The following is a 16593-nucleotide window of genomic DNA, read 5'->3' on the forward strand; positions in this document are numbered from 1 at the left end:
CATGGAATTTTCCAGGAAAGAATACTGGAATAGGTTCTCACTTCCTTCTCTAAGGGATCTTTTCTGCCCAGGAAAAGAGTCTCTTGAGTCTCCTGCACTGAAGGTGGATTCTTTAACAACTGCATCACCTGAGAAGCCCCAAACTACCATATGACCCACTGATCCCACTACTGGGCATATACCCTGAGAAAATCATAACTGAAAAAAACACACGTACCCCAACGTTCATGGCAGCACTATTTACAATAGCTAGGACATGGAAGCAAAATAGATGTTCATCAAAGGGTGAATGGATAAAGCAGTTGTGGTACATATATACAATGGAATATTATTCAGCCATAAAAAGGAGCACATTTGTCAGTTCTAGTGAGGTGGATGAACCTGGAGCTTGTTATACAGGGTAAAGTAAGTCAGAAAGGGAAAAACAAATATCGCATATTAACTCATATACATAGAATCTAGAAAAATGGTATCAATGAACCTATATGCAGTGAAGGAACAGTGATGCAGATATAGAGAATGGACTTGTGGACGCAGTGTGGGAAGGAAAGGGTGGGATGAATGGAGAATGTAACATCAACATACATAGATGACCATATGTGAAACAGATAGCTGGTGAGAAGCTGCTGTGTAATACAGGGAGCCCAGACTGCTGCTCTGTGATGACCCCCCCAAAACCAGAGTCTGCCTACTTTCTGCTTTGTGCTTTCACCTACACCTCTGACTTTACGGGGGGCTGTCCCCCACTACCTCTCTGAAAAAAGTTAGCTTACAGCTCCAGTTAATAATTCCTGGGTGTGACAGTGTTTAACCTACAAACTCCTTTGGAAATCCTCTAGCCTGCCTGAATAGGTTTTTCTGGCCTCGTGTGATTGTTCGGAGCCTCCCAACTGTGAGAGGCAGGAGATGTCCTAAACTGTCTAAACACAGATTCTTTTGAGTAGTTAAAAGATTGATTAGAAATTGTATTGGTGAAGGGATTTTCACTTGTTGGGCCAATGTTTGCTGCTAAGTTTCCATATCCCTTACCTGCTGTGTCCCTGGCAGTGTATTGATTAATATAATTGGTGTAAATAGTAGCTTTAATGTTTGTAACCTGGGACCCTTGAGTTAATTCTTTTTCTTGTTGTAGCCCACCACACCTTTGCTCTGCAGGAATGCAACTTTATCTAATGCTTTTGGAGGGTGGCTCCTGACCAATCACCTTTAGAGAAAAATAAGTTTTCTGAAGAAAAGGTCTTAAAATGTTAACAGGCCTCTGGGCCAGAAGATGATGCAAATCACCTAAGCTTTTGCATATGATAAGTTTGCAGGAAGAAAGCCTGGCTTGCTGCCTGACTCTACCCCTTCCCCCATTATCCTCTGTGCATAACTTAAGGTATAAAAACTACTTTGAAAAATAAAGTACGGGCCTTGTTCACCGAAACTTGGTCTCACCATGTCGTTCTTTCTCTTACCTTCTGGCTGAATTATTCAGCCTCTTTTCTCCACTGAATTTCCTCACTGAGCTATCCTTATTTCAGCCTCTTTTCTCCACTGAACTTTACTGAGCTATCCTCATTCTATTACTCTTTATATCCTTAATTAACATTTAATTAAGCAATTGTTTCCTGATCTTCGCCTACGCCGTCTCTCCTTCGAATACCCTGGTTCAGCCGGGGCTGGTCCCCGGCAATGACCTACAAAGGTGGGATGGGGGTGGGCAGGAGGGAGGCTCAAGGAGGAGGTGATATATATATATGCTGCTGCTGCTGCTAAGTCGCTTCAGTCGTGTCCGACTCTGTGCGACCCCATAGATAGCAGCCCGCCAGGCTCCCCCATCCCTGGGATTCTCCAGGCAAGAACACTGGAGTGGGTTGCCATTTCCTTCTCCGATGCATGAAAGTGAAAAGTGAAAGTGAAGTCGCTCAGTCGTGTCTGACTCTTTGCGACCCCATGGACTACAGCCCACCAGGCTCCTCCGTCCATGGGATTTTCCAGGCAAGAGTACTGGAGTGGGGTGCCATCGCCTTCTCCGGATATATACATATAGTTATGGCTAAATTACATTGTTGTACGGCAGAAAGCAACACAACATTGCAAAGCAATTTTCCTCCAATTAAGTAATAATAATAAAAAAGAAATACTGAAATTCTTTTTTTTTAAAGCCAATAAAAAGTAATAATGATCAGAATGAATGTCCACAGAGAGAATGGCACCATCACTTACCTCAGTATATATACCAATACAAAGACCATGTAAAAGAAATATATTAACTGATATGAGAAACTAATCTACTACCAGAGAAACAATTTTAACTATAATGGCACAGAGGATGCTTTTAATTTTCCTATGAAATTCTACTGTTAGCAAAGCAATGAAATTTGGAGACAAATATTAACTAACACTAATATTAACTTAAAAGACTTGACAGACAGCATTTTTATTGTATTTTGGTCCAGTCAACTTATGAAACAGCAAAATCTCAAAAATCACATGAACTAGTGGAGTTCACAATAGAATTAGTGTTATATTTCAACTCTTTACAGGCACTACCGATACTTAATATAATCTATTTTATGAAAGAACCAGTATTTTTCTAAGTACTACAGTATTTGTCATTTCATCTACTTCTCACAACCCTGAAATAGGACAAATATCCTTATTATCTTTATTATCCTTATTTTAATAAGTAAACAGAAGCTCAGAGAAGTTAAATAGTTAACACGGCCTAGATAGATCTGACTCCAAGTGCTTCTTTTATCACATTATGCTGCCAAAATTTTAAGCTTTATACTTTTCAAGTTGCTTTATAGCCAAGAAAAGTTGGAAAAGGTACAGTAGAAAATATAATGAAGTTTTATGGTCTATTTGCTAAAAATCTCATTATTGTATGATGTACAAGTTCTCCAACTGAAATGATGAACTAGTTAGTTTAGCTAAAATAAACTTGGAACCCAAGAAAAATCTGCATTTAAAGCGAAGCGAGGACTTCCCTGGTGACCTAGTGGTTAAGATTCTACGCTTCTAAAGCAGGGGAACTAAGATCTCATCTACTGCATGCCATGGCCACAAAATAAAAAATAAATAAAATAAAGCTAAATAAAACCAATTTTAAATGCATAAATGTGAAATAATGTAACTCTACAATACTACTATTTTCTAGGATTAAAAAAAAAATAACACTTCTATCATTCATCTCAATCACTTAAATGTTAGCTTCCCAGAGATTATCAGTTTCAAAGACAGTTTCAAAAATATTCATTCCTCTATATTTATTTCATGTGAATTACTATAGGGCAAAGAAACAGAGAAGACTGGTGAAGTCGCTCAGTCGTGTCCGACTCTTTGCGACCCTGTGGACTGTAGCCTACCAGGCTTCTCCGTCCATGGGATTCTCCAGGCAAGAGTACTGGAGTGGGTTGCCATTTTCTTCTCTAGAAGACCAGTGAACCAAAGAGAAACATTTAGTAAGGGAAATATGTTGCATGCATGCTAAGTTGTGTCAGTCATGTCTGACTCCGTACAACCCTATGGACAGCAGCCCACCAGGCTCCTCTGTCCACGGGATTCTCTAGGCAAGAATACTGGAGTGGGTTGCCATTTCCTTCTCCTAAGTGAAATACCTTAGGTTTGGATTTTTTTAAAAATTCAAACTACTGGGAGATTTTTTTTTTAAAAATCAGTTAAAATTCCCAAGAAAATACCCAATAAACTGTACCTTAAGTATACAAAAATATATTAGAGTCTAAGACTGTGTACTATGCCCTCACAGTCCTAAGTTAGGAAGCAGACCACTCACACTGGACTTGCAAAGAAGGTAGCCTAAAACTAATTTTGTAATCAGTAGCATGACATGCATTTTAAAGAATAAAAGCACAAAAGAAGCTGAAAAATTCATTTTTGGAATAAGTTATTTGTGGAAAAATACTGTGGAATTTTTTCTTCATGCCCATTTTTATGAGAGTAGCTCAGACCTTGATCTGGTACCCTGCTAACTGTTGAAACAAGAGCCATGCCTGGAAAGGTCCAAGAGACTGTGGCTGGATACCTGCTCAAACAGAACAAGGATAAATGGCTGTACTACAATGCATTATTTTCAGGGCAAAGGATGTGAGATTTTTTTCCTATGGATTTGATGATGGCAAAGGAAGGGAGCCAGCTTAAAAAGGACTTGGGCTTCCCTGGTGGCTCAGACAGTAACGAATCTGCCTGCAATGCAGGAGACCGAGTTTCAATCCCTGGGTCAGGAAGACCTCTTGAAGAAGGGAATGGGTGTTGCTGATGGACAGGGAAGCCTGGTATGCTACAGTCCCTGGGGTCCACGACTGAGCGACTAAACTGAACTGAACTGAGTTCTTGAATACTGAATGACTACTTGGAGCTGAGTTCTTTCATGTATTATCTTATTCCAATATATCTATACTTGGATGGTAACACACTCATCAGATTCTGTCTCTTGAGAATTATTAATTCCAACCAGACATGAGAGCAACAGATTGTTACCTTCTGAAGATATGAGTAAAAACTGAAGTCGTCAGAGCTACTGTCTCCTTGCTGGGGGGACTGGAGGGAATTAATGATGAGGGACTATCAGTCCAGGTCTCCATGAAGACTCACGCATATTCCAGCCTTAGGAGGAATGAGACTCAGTCTTTACTGACTTCCTTTGAATACATCTCCGTCTTCTGAGGTTACGCTTCTTAAACTAGGGGACACACCTATGACTACAGTAAACTGGCTATAAGAAGCTACAAAATAAACTCTATTCTCCCTAGAACAGCAAGGTTATGATATGGCAACAGTTCAACACAGTATCAAACACAAATACTATGAAATTGAATGCAAAACTCACACGAACTTTTACGGCAGACTAGAATTCAAAGAAATTTCACTTTTCTAAGGGATTAATTCAGGCTTTGTATTCACATTATCACAGGAATACTCATTTACCTCTTCTATTCCCCAGTAGAAAAGCTGAAGCACCAAACTATGGTAACTAAGAAGGATCTTTTCACAGCAATCCAGAAGTCACTTAATATTTTTTCTTTCAGCATATCCTACTGGTCTTCACGCTGCACTAGTACAGAACCTGTTTTATCCTTCTTTATACCCTTTGTGGCAACCAAAATAATGCACCCCCAGAACATCCTTTCTCTAATTCCTGGAACCTATGAATGTTTCTTTACAAGTTAAAGGGATTCTGTAATTAAACTAAGGATCTTGAGATTGACGGATTACTCTGGATTCTCTAGGTGGATTATCTGCCTACAAGACCTTCTAGAACTAACACCCAAAAAAGATGTCCTTTTCATCATCAGTTCAGTTCAGTTGCTCAGTCGTGTCCAACTCTTTTCGACCCTATGAATCACAGCATGCCAGGCCTCCCTGTCTATCACCAACTCCCTGTCCTCCCAACTCAAGGAGTTCACCCAAACTCATGTGCATCAAGTCGGTGATGCCATCCAGACATCTCATCCTCTGTCATCCCCGTCTCCTCCTGCCCCCAATCCCTCCCAAAATCAGGGTCTTTTCCAATGAGTCAACTCTTTGCATGAGGTGGCCAAAGTCCTGAAGTTTTAGCTTCAACATCAGTCCTTCCAATGAACACCCAGGACTGATCTCCTTTAGAATGGACTGGTTGGATCTCCTTGCAGTCCAAGGGACTCTCAAGAGTCTTCTCCAACACCACAGTTCAAAAGCATCAATTCTTTGGTCCTCAGCTTTCTTCACAGTCCAATTCTCACATCCATAGATGACCACTGGAAAAACCATAGCCTTGACTAGACAGACCTTTGTTGGCAAATCATAGGGGACTGGAATGCAAAAGTAGGAAGTCAAGACATACCTGGAATAACAGGCAAATTTGGCCTTGTAGTACAAAATGAAGCACAGCAAAGGCTGACAGAATTTTGCCAAGAGAATGCACTGGTCATAGCAAAACCCTCTTCGAACAACACAAAAGAAGAGTCTACACATGGACGTTATCAGATGGTCAATACTGAAATCAGATTGATTATATTCTTTGCAGCCAAAGATGGAGAAGCTCTATACAGTCAGTACAAACAAGATTGAGAGCTGCCTGTGGCTCAGATCATGAACTCCTTATTTTCAAATTCAGACTGAAATTGAAGAAAGTGGGAAACCACTAGACCATTCATGTATGAACTAAATCAAATCCCTTATGATTATACAGTGGAAGTGACAAATAGATTCAAGGGATTAGGTCTGAGAGACAAGAGTACCTGAAGAACTACAGACAGAGGTTCGTGACATTGTACAGGAGGCAGTGATCAAGACCATTCCCAACAAAAAGAAACGCAAAAAGGCAAAATGGTTGTCTGAGGAGGCCAAACAAATAGCTGAGAAAAGAAGAGAAGCTAAAGGCAAAGGAGAAAAGGAAAGATATACCCATTTGAATGCAGAGTTCCAAAGAATAGTGAGGAGAGATAAGAAAACCTTCCTCAGCACAAAGAAATAGAGGAAAATAATAGAATGGGAAATTCTAGAGATCTCTTCAAGAAAATTAGAGATACCAAAGGAACATTTCATGCAAAGATAGGCACAATAAAGAACAAAAATGCTATGGACCTAACAGAAGCAGAAGATATTGAGGTGGCAGCAACACACAGAAGAACTATACAAAAACGATCTTCATGACCCAGATAACTACAATGCTGTGATCACTCACCTAGAGCCAGACATCCTGGAATACAAAGTCAAGTGGGCCTTAGGAAGCATCACTACAAACAAAGCTAGTAGAGGTGATGGAATTCCAGTTGAGCTATTTCAAATCCTAAAAGATGATGCTGTGAAAACGTTGTACTCAATATGCCAGCAAATTTGGAATACTCAGCAGTGGCCACAGGACTGGAAAAGGTCAGTTTTCATTCCAATCCCAAAGAAAGGCAATGCCAAAGAATATTAAAACTACCGCACAATTGCACTCATCTCACATACTAGTGAAGGAATGCTCAAAATTCTCCGAGCCAGGTTTCAATAGTACATGAACCATGAACTTCCTCTATTTCTGCTTTATCGACTATTCCAAAGTCTTTGATTGTGTAGATCACAACAAACTGTGGAAAATTCTGAAAGAGATGGGAATACCAGACCACCTGACCTGTCTCCTGAGAAATCTATATGCAGGTCAAGAAGCAACAGTTAGAACTGGACATGGAACAACAGATTGGTTCCAAACTGGGAAAGAAGTACATCAAGGCTGTACATTGTCACTCTGCTTATTTAACTTACATGCAGAGTAGTACTTATATGCAGAGTATATCATGAGAAATGCTGGTCTGAATGAAGCACAAGCTGCAATCAAGATTGCCGGGGGAAACATCAATAACCTCAGATACACAGATGACCCCACCCTTATGGCAGAAAGCAAAGAACTAAAGAGCCACAATGAAAGTGAAAGAGGAGAGTGAAAAAGCTGGCTTAAAACTCAACATTCAAAAAACTAAGATCATGGCATCCGGTCCCATCACTTCATGGCAAATAGATGGGGAAACAATGGAAACAGTGAGAGACTTTTCTGGGGCTCCAAAATCACTGCAGATGGTGACTGCAGCCATGAAATTAAAAGACACTTGCTCCTTGGAAGAAAAGCTATGACCAACCTAGACAGCATATTAAAAAGCAGAGACATTACTTTGCCAATAAAGATCCATCTAGTCAAGGCTATGGTTTTTCCAGTAGTCATGTATGGATGTGAGAGTTGGACTATAAAGAAAGCTGACTGCCAAAGAATTGATGCTTTTGAACTGTGTTGTTGGAAAGACTCTTGAGAGTCCCTTAGACTGCAAGGAGATCCAACCAGTCCATCCTAAAGGAAATCAGTCCTGAATATTCATTTGAAGGACTAATGCTGAAACTCTAATACTTTGGCTACTTGATGTGAAGAACTTTCTCCTTGGAAAAGACCCTGATGCTGGGCAACAATGAAGACAGGAGTAGAAGAGGACGACAGAGGATGAGATGGTTGGATGGCACCACCAATTCGATGGACATGAGTTTGAGCAAGTTCTAGGAGTTGGTAATGGACAAGGAAGTCTGGTGTGCTGCAGTCCATGGGGTTGCAAAGAGTTGGACATGACTGAGTGACTGAACTGACTGATCTAGGTGGGACCTATTTGTAAACAGAAATGCCCCATTAAGAGGAAGGCAGAGGGTGATAAGATCATGGAAACACAGATTTCAGATATGTGCTTTTAAAATACAGGAGCCACAAGTCAAGAAATACAAGTGGCTTCTAGAAGCTGAAAAAAACCAAAGAAATGGGACTTCCTCTCAGAGTCTCCAGAAGTAATCAGAACTCAGAAAAGCAGTTAAACGAGCTGAACTATTTTTGCTTTATGCTGTCTACAGCAGTGTAAGATAAGAATACAAACCAGACAAGTACCACTTCTGCATTCATAGGGAATAAGATCCTGAACCCTGGATAAGCAGCTAAGTGGGCCACATAGGCTTAAGAGGTATTTCAACTCAAGTGGTAATAGGCTGCATGTTATCCACTGTATGTGTGTGTGTGTATAATATTTTAAGTATATTATATATTGCATGTTAAAGGTAGTCTAGCTTCTACAGGAAAGAAACTGAAAAGCAGAAAGAGTCCTATGTAGTTAACATCAATAATTTATATTCATTATCTCATTTGATCCTCACAACTCTAGGAAGCAGGCAAGTCTGGTACTGAATTCAATTCTGCAGTGGAAAAAGCAGCAGCTGAGAGGGTGACTTGCCCAGTTAAAGGTTAGTAAATGGCTCCTACTCCGATGTCTTTCTACTAGATTATTTTACCTCGACAACAGCAATGTCTAGGTATGTTGTATTAACTTCTAAAATAACTTCAAGTTAGAAAAGAAAACAAGATCAACATTTTACAAGCAATACCATATTTTAATTTTACGTGCATAGAAACCGAATGTCATACGCAAGTGGTCAGAAAGAAGCTGAAGAGAACATATAGCCGAGTAATGTGTTTCTCCGCATGAAAATGAGTATCTACCCTTCTAGGTGTTGCTGTGTGGATTAAATGACATAATACACGTAAAGCGCTTATCACAGCAGCTAGCCTCACAGTTCGTACTACATACTCCAGGACCTCTCTTCCCAAAGGAGAATCTGCTTTTCTGATCCCGAAAATTAACCAACCCAGGAGGTGGGTAGGAAAGAATGCGAGAGGAGGGAGTGCGGGTAGGGGAAAAATAGGTCCCAGCTACCCCTCCTTGAACACTTGACAAACAGGCGCTTAGTTTTTACCCAAACAGGACGGCTTCGGCGACACCAACCTAACCCTCAGAAGATCGGCGGAGCAGTGACAGCATGGGTATGACTCGGATCACTGCACCAGAAGTCCCAACACGTGGCTACCTCTCACCGCCTCCCCTAATTTCCTTCTGCCCCTAGTGCTACAGGCTCAGCGACTTCGGTTTTCTAGAGTCAACTGGCACTGTCGCCGACCGTCAAGATAGCTGCCCATCCCAGGAACCTTAACCACCCCAGGCCTGGAAAATATACCTGACCAGGACGCCCACGACTGGTGCGGGAACGGACTCGAGCACAGACTCGGAGCCGAGCGGACGACCGGAACTCCACCCTCCAGCTCTCTGATTGGATAAACGGGCAAAGGAGCCCGCAGAGGATTGGTCAACAGCAGAGAGGCGGGCCATTGCCCAGGGGAGGGGAAAGAGGTGGGGTGAGGAGGTGAGGAGAAACGCCGGGAGTTGGCCTCTTTCCGGATTGGAAGAACACTAGGCATCTGCGCAGACGTAGACCCAGCTTCCGTATAGGGACGGGCAACATCGCCCTTTAGGTTACGGAAGTACGTTACGTTAACGGAAGTTTTAGTGACTCATTGGTTGTAACGAAGGCGTAAGTTTCCTGGCGCCTTGTCCGAGAAAGGGCAAGAAGAAAGTGAGTTCCGCCTCTTTCTTGGGCGACTGGGTACTTCCGTTGACAGAAGGTGACGTGAGTTCCTTTCAGCGTTTAGACGCTAGAACTACCACCGAGCCAGACTCGGGTAGACGGTACGTTGACCAGTAAGTTTCTGAGGGTGAGAAATACTGAGTACTTCGAATCGGGCCCTGAAACACCCATATACACTCAGAACTTTAAAATAATGACTTCAGTTTTGGAACGCAGAGGAGTCTGGCCTTTTCGCGGTCTTTGACTTGCCTGTGTCATTGGCTGAAAAAGTTATCAATTTGAACGTAGCTCCGCGTCCACCCCAGGCAATCCTGGGATTTGTGGTCCTGGACGCATATGTCCCATAGCTTTGAATGTGATTGTTGTTGCTGCTTCTCCATGTTAACAACCGCTGATAGTTACTGTGGTTTTCTTGTTTTCCGTTGTGCTTTCTTATCCTTTCGCTTATCAGCAGTATTAAAGCCAAAGGACACTTAGGAAAACTAGAAGGTCTTCATGTATGTAAAGGTAAATACTAGTATTTAAACCATTTCACTACTGTGCCTCTGCTGATGCTGCTTAGATGCTTCAGTCGTGTCTGACTCTTTGCGACGCTATGGACTATATAACCCGCCAGGCTCCTCTGTCCATGGGATTCTCCTGGCAAGAATACTGGGGTGGGTTGCCATGGCCTCTTCCAGGGATCGAACCCGAGTCTCCTGCATTGCAGGCTGATTCTTTACCACTGAGCCACCAGCGAAGCCCTCTGCTAGATGTTCGTGATTAACATACAAAGTAGATAGTAAAAGTCTTGGTTTTTTTGCTTTTACAGCAAAATGGTATTTGATTTTCATGTTCGTGTTCACTCGACAATATTTGAAAAGTGCTTTAAACTTGACAGTTATATATACTTTTTCGTCTGTTTACGTAAATCAGGTGTTGATAAAAAGCAGAATTGGCTACTGTGTTGATAGGAAAATAATGCTGTAGTTAAAATGTCAAACATGACCAATTTCAGGAGGCACACACACACTATATATTATTAAACATTGTATTATGAAGTCTGTTTTCAGTCTTATTGGAAACATGCTGGTTTAAGGCAGTTTCCTTGGTTTTAGGACTTCCCCTTGTGGCTCAGGTGGTAGAGCATCTGTCTACAAGTGGGAGACCCGGGTTTGATTCCTGGGTCGGGAAGATCCTCTGGCAAAGGAAATGGCAACCCACTCCAGTACTCCTGCCTGGAAAATCCCATGGATGGAGGAGCGTGGTAGGCTGCAGTCCATGGGGTCACAAAGAGTCGAATAGGACTGAGTGACTTCACTTCACTTCACTTCCTTGGTTTTATTGAATCATGAACTTCTTTCACGTCTGTGAGCACGTTTAGTAATATTTCATTGCTTTGTGTTTAAGAAAAGTGAAAATCTATAAATACCAAAAGTTTTTCTGAGTGGCCCTTTACAACATTTTTTTTTTCTATTTAATATGTAATACAAACATTCATGTGTGTAAGAAAAAAACAGGGCTTGTTGCTGGACAAAAAATTAAGGACAATTTAGAGGATTTAAGCCAAGCAGAAACTGCTGTTATGACTAATGCTTGGAATAATTGGTTTTACAATTTTTTGTGTCTTGTAAATGATGACAGAAGGTCTCAGGTTTTCTTTGTAAATGAAACATGAGAAACATAAGTGGTTTTTTTTCTCTATAATTCTACATAAAGAGCCAAACAGTGTAACCACCACTATATTTCTCCTTTAAATATTTGATATGATGTACTCAGTGAAATATATTGGTATGAAAATCACCATCAGACAAAAATGTAAATTTGTTAGTTTTAATGCCTTCCATTAACTAACATTCTGAAAATATTTTTCTTTTGCCCCTATTTTAAATCAGTGATCCATTTGGGATATTAATTAAATTTGTATTACTAAGAATAAAAATTGCAGATATCAAGACTGCTACTATGATTAGCATGGTTCAGCAGAGTGACAAATCAACTGAATAACTGAATCCTGGGCACATTTGGCTGATCTGTATTAACTGTCCTAAGTTCGCTCTTTTGGAGTATTTCGGAAGCAGTCAAAGTATTCCATTTAAAGGGAAACATCTTGAATAGTTTTGTTTTTTTTTTTAACTCAGAATTTAAAAACAGAAATTGCAGCAGTCACCACTACTTCCCTTTAACCCAGGAATCATCTTTGTACACCATCTGTTGGGAAATAGTTTTAAGAAATGACCTCAAAGTGAGAGAAATGCAAGATGACTTTTGAGATACAGGAAACAAATATTACAATCCCTGGTTGTGTTTACTTTTTGAAACTATTTACTTGTTTATTTATTTGGCTGCCCCGGGTCTTAGTCATGACAGGAGGGACCTTTTAGTTGCAGCACACGGGATCTATTGCCCTGACCAGGTCAAACTGGGCCCCCTGCACCAGGAGCGTGGAGTCCCAGCCACTGGACCACCCGGGAAAGTTCCTGTGTTTACTTTTTAATATCAACACTTTTAAAAAATGTTTTTTGCTTTTTTCCTTTTTTCAAACCCTTGTGTCCAGGACTGACTTTCAATAGATCATAGCAAGGGAGCTGCTCTGCTGCCTATGAAACCCCAACCCAGAAGCAGGTCATCTACCAATGGTTAAGCACCAGGTTCCCCACAAACCTGCGGTGGTGACAGGCGAGGGGGTAGCCATCTTTCTGGCTGTGCCCCGTGTCTTAGGACGAAAGGCTTTCTGCACCAGATCCGGTCCTAATGTATGACCTGGTCCCAGCACGCAGCAGGGCATGCCATGCTGTGCATAGAGGGACATGGGTGGCAGGCCGCTGGCAGGGATGGCAGGGGACTGGCTGTCCAAGGCCAACCAAGGATTCCCAGCGCTGCCATATCATTCTGCCTGGATGGGATTCTGACTTGGAGGCATTCAGTCATAATCCCACAGATGGTAGCTTTGACCCATTGACTCCTCAGCCAAGCACATACACCAAATGTCTGAACCCGCAGTTCCTCCTACCGAGCAGGATTACCATGGCAACAACACATCATCAGTAGGGTAAAACTAATCTGTCTCACCACAGTCTAGTCCCAGCTCACGTTCCCAATTAGTGGGTGAACATCCCAACGCTTGGTGAATTCTGCTTCAAAATGATAGAAAGAGCTGACATCAAAGGATCAAAAACGTCACTATATGAACACTTGGCCACCACAAGCCAATTATTCCTGTGGTAACTTTTCTGACACCTCCTGCTTAAAACCCCAAAGGTCAGAAGGATCGTGAAGACCCGCTTTCACGGTCTGTATTCATACTGAAAATCAAGATCAAGCGAGTTCTTGCTCTTCTGCTCCATGGGAGGTTTCTGTTCTCCCTGAGCTCGCCTTAGGACACCATTTGCAGGTGTACAGCCTCAGTCAAACTCCCCACCTGGCACTGGCCCTGGCGGGGCACTTGGTACCAGAAATGAGCTTGCCACTGCCACACACCCTCCTCTCCCCGCCCCTGCGCCTCACTCGGTCAGTGAAAAAATGATCAGAATATTTCACTGGTGGCCTGCAAGGCCGGTGCACCCCACCCCGCTCCCTCACAGACACAGGGGTGGTGGGGTGCCGGGGGCCTCCCACTTATCCTACACCTCTCATTTCTCTTCACCGTGCTAGACTAGAATCAGTCTCAACAGGGTTTTCTCTCCCTGCTGATTCAGCCAAGCCCGTTCCCTTGGCTGTGGTTTCACTGGATAGTAGGTAGGGACAGTGGGAATCTTATAACACTTTTCTTTATATATATGTGTGTGTGTATATATATATATATAGGTATTTTTTAAAATTGTGAACATGATATAGCAGGATAAACTTTGAAACCTAATCACATATATATAAATATGTTTACATATGTATGAGTGGTAAAAAAAAATTATTGAGAAATATATGATCAAAAAAGTCTGAAGTGTTAAAGAAAAAAGTTATTCATGACACTTTTTAAGAAGGTAAGGCGGACTTTCTTCAAGGTAGGTACTGTGGTAGGGTTCTGTAAAAAGGGAGATAGATTAGAGTCAATTCTGAGTCCAACAGGGAAAGCAGGAATTTATAGTCAGGGGATAGGGGGGCAGTGGGTGGAAGTTTACTATGAGGAAATATCAGGGTTAGGGGGGATTATTGCTACATTACTCAACAGTTCTTACTAAAAGTTGGTAGGTATAATTGGACATCACCCGGGGGATAATGAAGGATGAGGCACTCAATCAGATATTGAGAGAGGGTGATTCTGGTTTAACTGCCTTAGCAAGATTCTTGCTATAGGATTCTTGAACACTGCAAGGAAGGACATGGGGCTGAAGGTCAAGCCTAGTCAAAAGAGCACACATATACATACACTCCACACATACTCTCACTCCTGTTGTTATTTAGTCACTAAGTCATGTCCAACTCTTTGTGGCTCCGTGGATTGTGGCATGCCAGGCTCCTCTGTCCTCCACTATCTCCTGGAGTTTGCTCAGATTCATGTCCGTTGAGTTGGTGATGCTATCTAACCATCTCATGCTCTGCTGCCCCCTTCTTCTTTTGCCTTCAATCTTTCCCAGCATCAGGATCTTTTCCAATGAGTTGGCTCTTTGTATCAGGTGGTCAAAGTATAGGAGCTTTAGCTTCAGCTTCCGTCCTTCAAATGAATATTCAAGGTTGATTTCCTTTAGGAATGACTGGTTTGATCTCCTTGTAGTCTAAGTGACTGTCAAGAGTATTCTCCAGCACCACAGTTTGAAAACATCAATTCTTGGGCTCAGCCTTCTTTATGGTCCAACTCTCACATCTGTGCTGACTACTGGAAAAACCATAGCTTTGACTGTATGGACTTCTGTTGGCAAAATGGTGTCTCTGCTTTTTAACACAGTTTCTAGGCTTGTTATAGCTTTCCTTCCAAGGAGCAAGCATCTTTTAACTTCATGGCTGCAGTCACCATCACCAGTGACTTTGGAACCCAAGAAAATAAAATCTATGACTGGTATATATGCACAAAAATAGTTTTGTTTGCTATTGTTAAAATGTGAAGTCTGAATTACACATAATACTATTTGGAAATATTCAGGCTCAATCACTGTACCAAGGCTCAATGAGAGAAACAGAACCAGTCAGAGATATAAATTAAGGATTTTTTAATTTTTTTTGCAAGGAATTGACTTAGACAATTGTGGGGCTGGCTAGAAGACGAGTCTGAAATCTGTAGAGCAGTGTGTCAGGAGAAGGAGTCTGGAACTCTCAGGCATGTGCTGAAGTTGCAATCCACAGGCAGAATTTCTTCCTAGTAACCTCAGTTCTGCTCTGAAAGCCCTTCAGCTAATTGAATTGGGCCTGGCCAGATTATCTAGGATAACCTTTATTTAAAGTCTACTGATAATGAACAGTAATTACATCTACAAAATACCTTCATGGCAGCACACAGATAAAGAACTTCAGATCTTTGAGAGTTGGGGTTCAGGCTTGCAGCTCATTCCCGGAAACTATATTTGAGATTGTGTCTTGTATTTTGGGAAGAGGGTTAGTATAAGCACACAGGATGTACAAACCAATTCCATTTCCACTCTCTGGTAAAATGCGTCTAAAAGGAATGGCTCTACCTTCAAACTCCATTCCAGCCTGTTTCTCTAACTTTCTGCCTCTTTGGCTATTCCTTGAGATGTTGGCCTGACAGCCTACATTTGAAGCCTTTGGCTTGATTCCCTAGCATCAGGAATATGTTGCCCAACTCTTGAATCACAGAGGTTTCTCAGTATAAAGGCCCACCTGTAGGCATGTCTGCCTCTGTATGAGAAGGACTTCCTGGCAAGCTACCCGCTCTGGACCTTTTGAAAATGTCAACAACATTGCCGTTGAAGCCACAGGGTGGAGAGGTGGCTAGAACATCCTGTAACAGGTGCCAATTGGTTTACTCCAGTCACCATGCGGATTTTTCAAGATAGTGACAGTATTTTAATTCCCTCAGTTTTAAGATGGACTTTCCTATAACCCCTTTAGACAGCTGAGAGTTGAAGAAGAGGCAGAACTGGTACTGCAACTGATAATTATATTGACCCAAAACACCACCTACCTCCAGAAAACCTCTCCACAGAGCTGCTCAAAGGTGGTGAATTGAATGGTTTAAGCTGTTTGTTCTCTTCCTGCTACTTTGAAGTTAAAAAGAATGAACAAATAGTAAAATAGCACACTAAATGGAGTCAAGAGGAGAAGAAAGAAAGACTAGAGTATTTGACAAACCGTTGGTCCTTGGGTCTTCTATTTAACTAAGAATTAGGACCATAGTTTATTATAGAGGTGTGGTTAGGATCAACAGTAGCAGCTTAGGATCTTAATAATTACTTTGAAAAAAAATTTTTTTTCTTTTTTGACTGTGTTGCCAGGCTTGCAGGATCTTAGTTTCCCAACCAGAGATTGAACCTAGGCCAGCAGTGAAAGTGCCAAGTACTAATCACTGGACTTCCAGGGAATTCTCATCACTTCTTTATTAAATAAGTTATGGAAGTACTCATTTACCCATGCACGTTAAAGTTGATCCAGGGCTCTTCCTCCAGATCAGCTCTAAAAGGATATAGCTGAAAGAGTTCTTGAATTGCTAAGGTGAACACTACTACAGATTTGTTGTTGTTCAGTTGCTAAGTTGTGTCTGTCAACTCTTTGTGACCCCATGAACTGCAGTACCCTTCACTGTCTCCCAGA

The 16593-nt window shown here is 41.7% G+C and overlaps 1 protein-coding gene and 1 long non-coding RNA gene across 6 annotated transcripts in view; one reads left to right on the forward strand and one right to left on the reverse strand.

Moving 5' to 3' along the window:
- The window catches only part of WDR89 (WD repeat domain 89), a 49109-nt gene extending 39515 nt beyond the window's left edge, over positions 1-9594 (reverse strand). For 2 of the 5 annotated variants that reach the window (XM_061429081.1, XM_061429080.1), the window contains exon 1: positions 9505-9588. The gene's annotated coding sequence lies outside the window, so the exon portion shown is untranslated. Of the gene's footprint in view, positions 1-9504 lie in introns of all 5 variants that reach the window. The other 3 variants (XM_061429084.1, XM_061429082.1, XM_061429083.1) reach the window with 2 other exon arrangements.
- A 90-nt stretch (positions 9595-9684) lies between these two features.
- LOC133254810 (uncharacterized) lies at positions 9685-13203 on the forward strand. The gene is made up of 2 exons (XR_009738772.1): positions 9685-10419; positions 11010-13203. It is a non-coding gene; the product is annotated as an uncharacterized LOC133254810 (long non-coding RNA).
- The last annotated feature ends 3390 nt before the right edge of the window (positions 13204-16593 follow it).

Source organism: Bos javanicus, chromosome 10 (assembly GCF_032452875.1).
Source record: "Bos javanicus breed banteng chromosome 10, ARS-OSU_banteng_1.0, whole genome shotgun sequence".
Taxonomy (NCBI): Eukaryota; Metazoa; Chordata; class Mammalia; order Artiodactyla; family Bovidae; genus Bos; species Bos javanicus.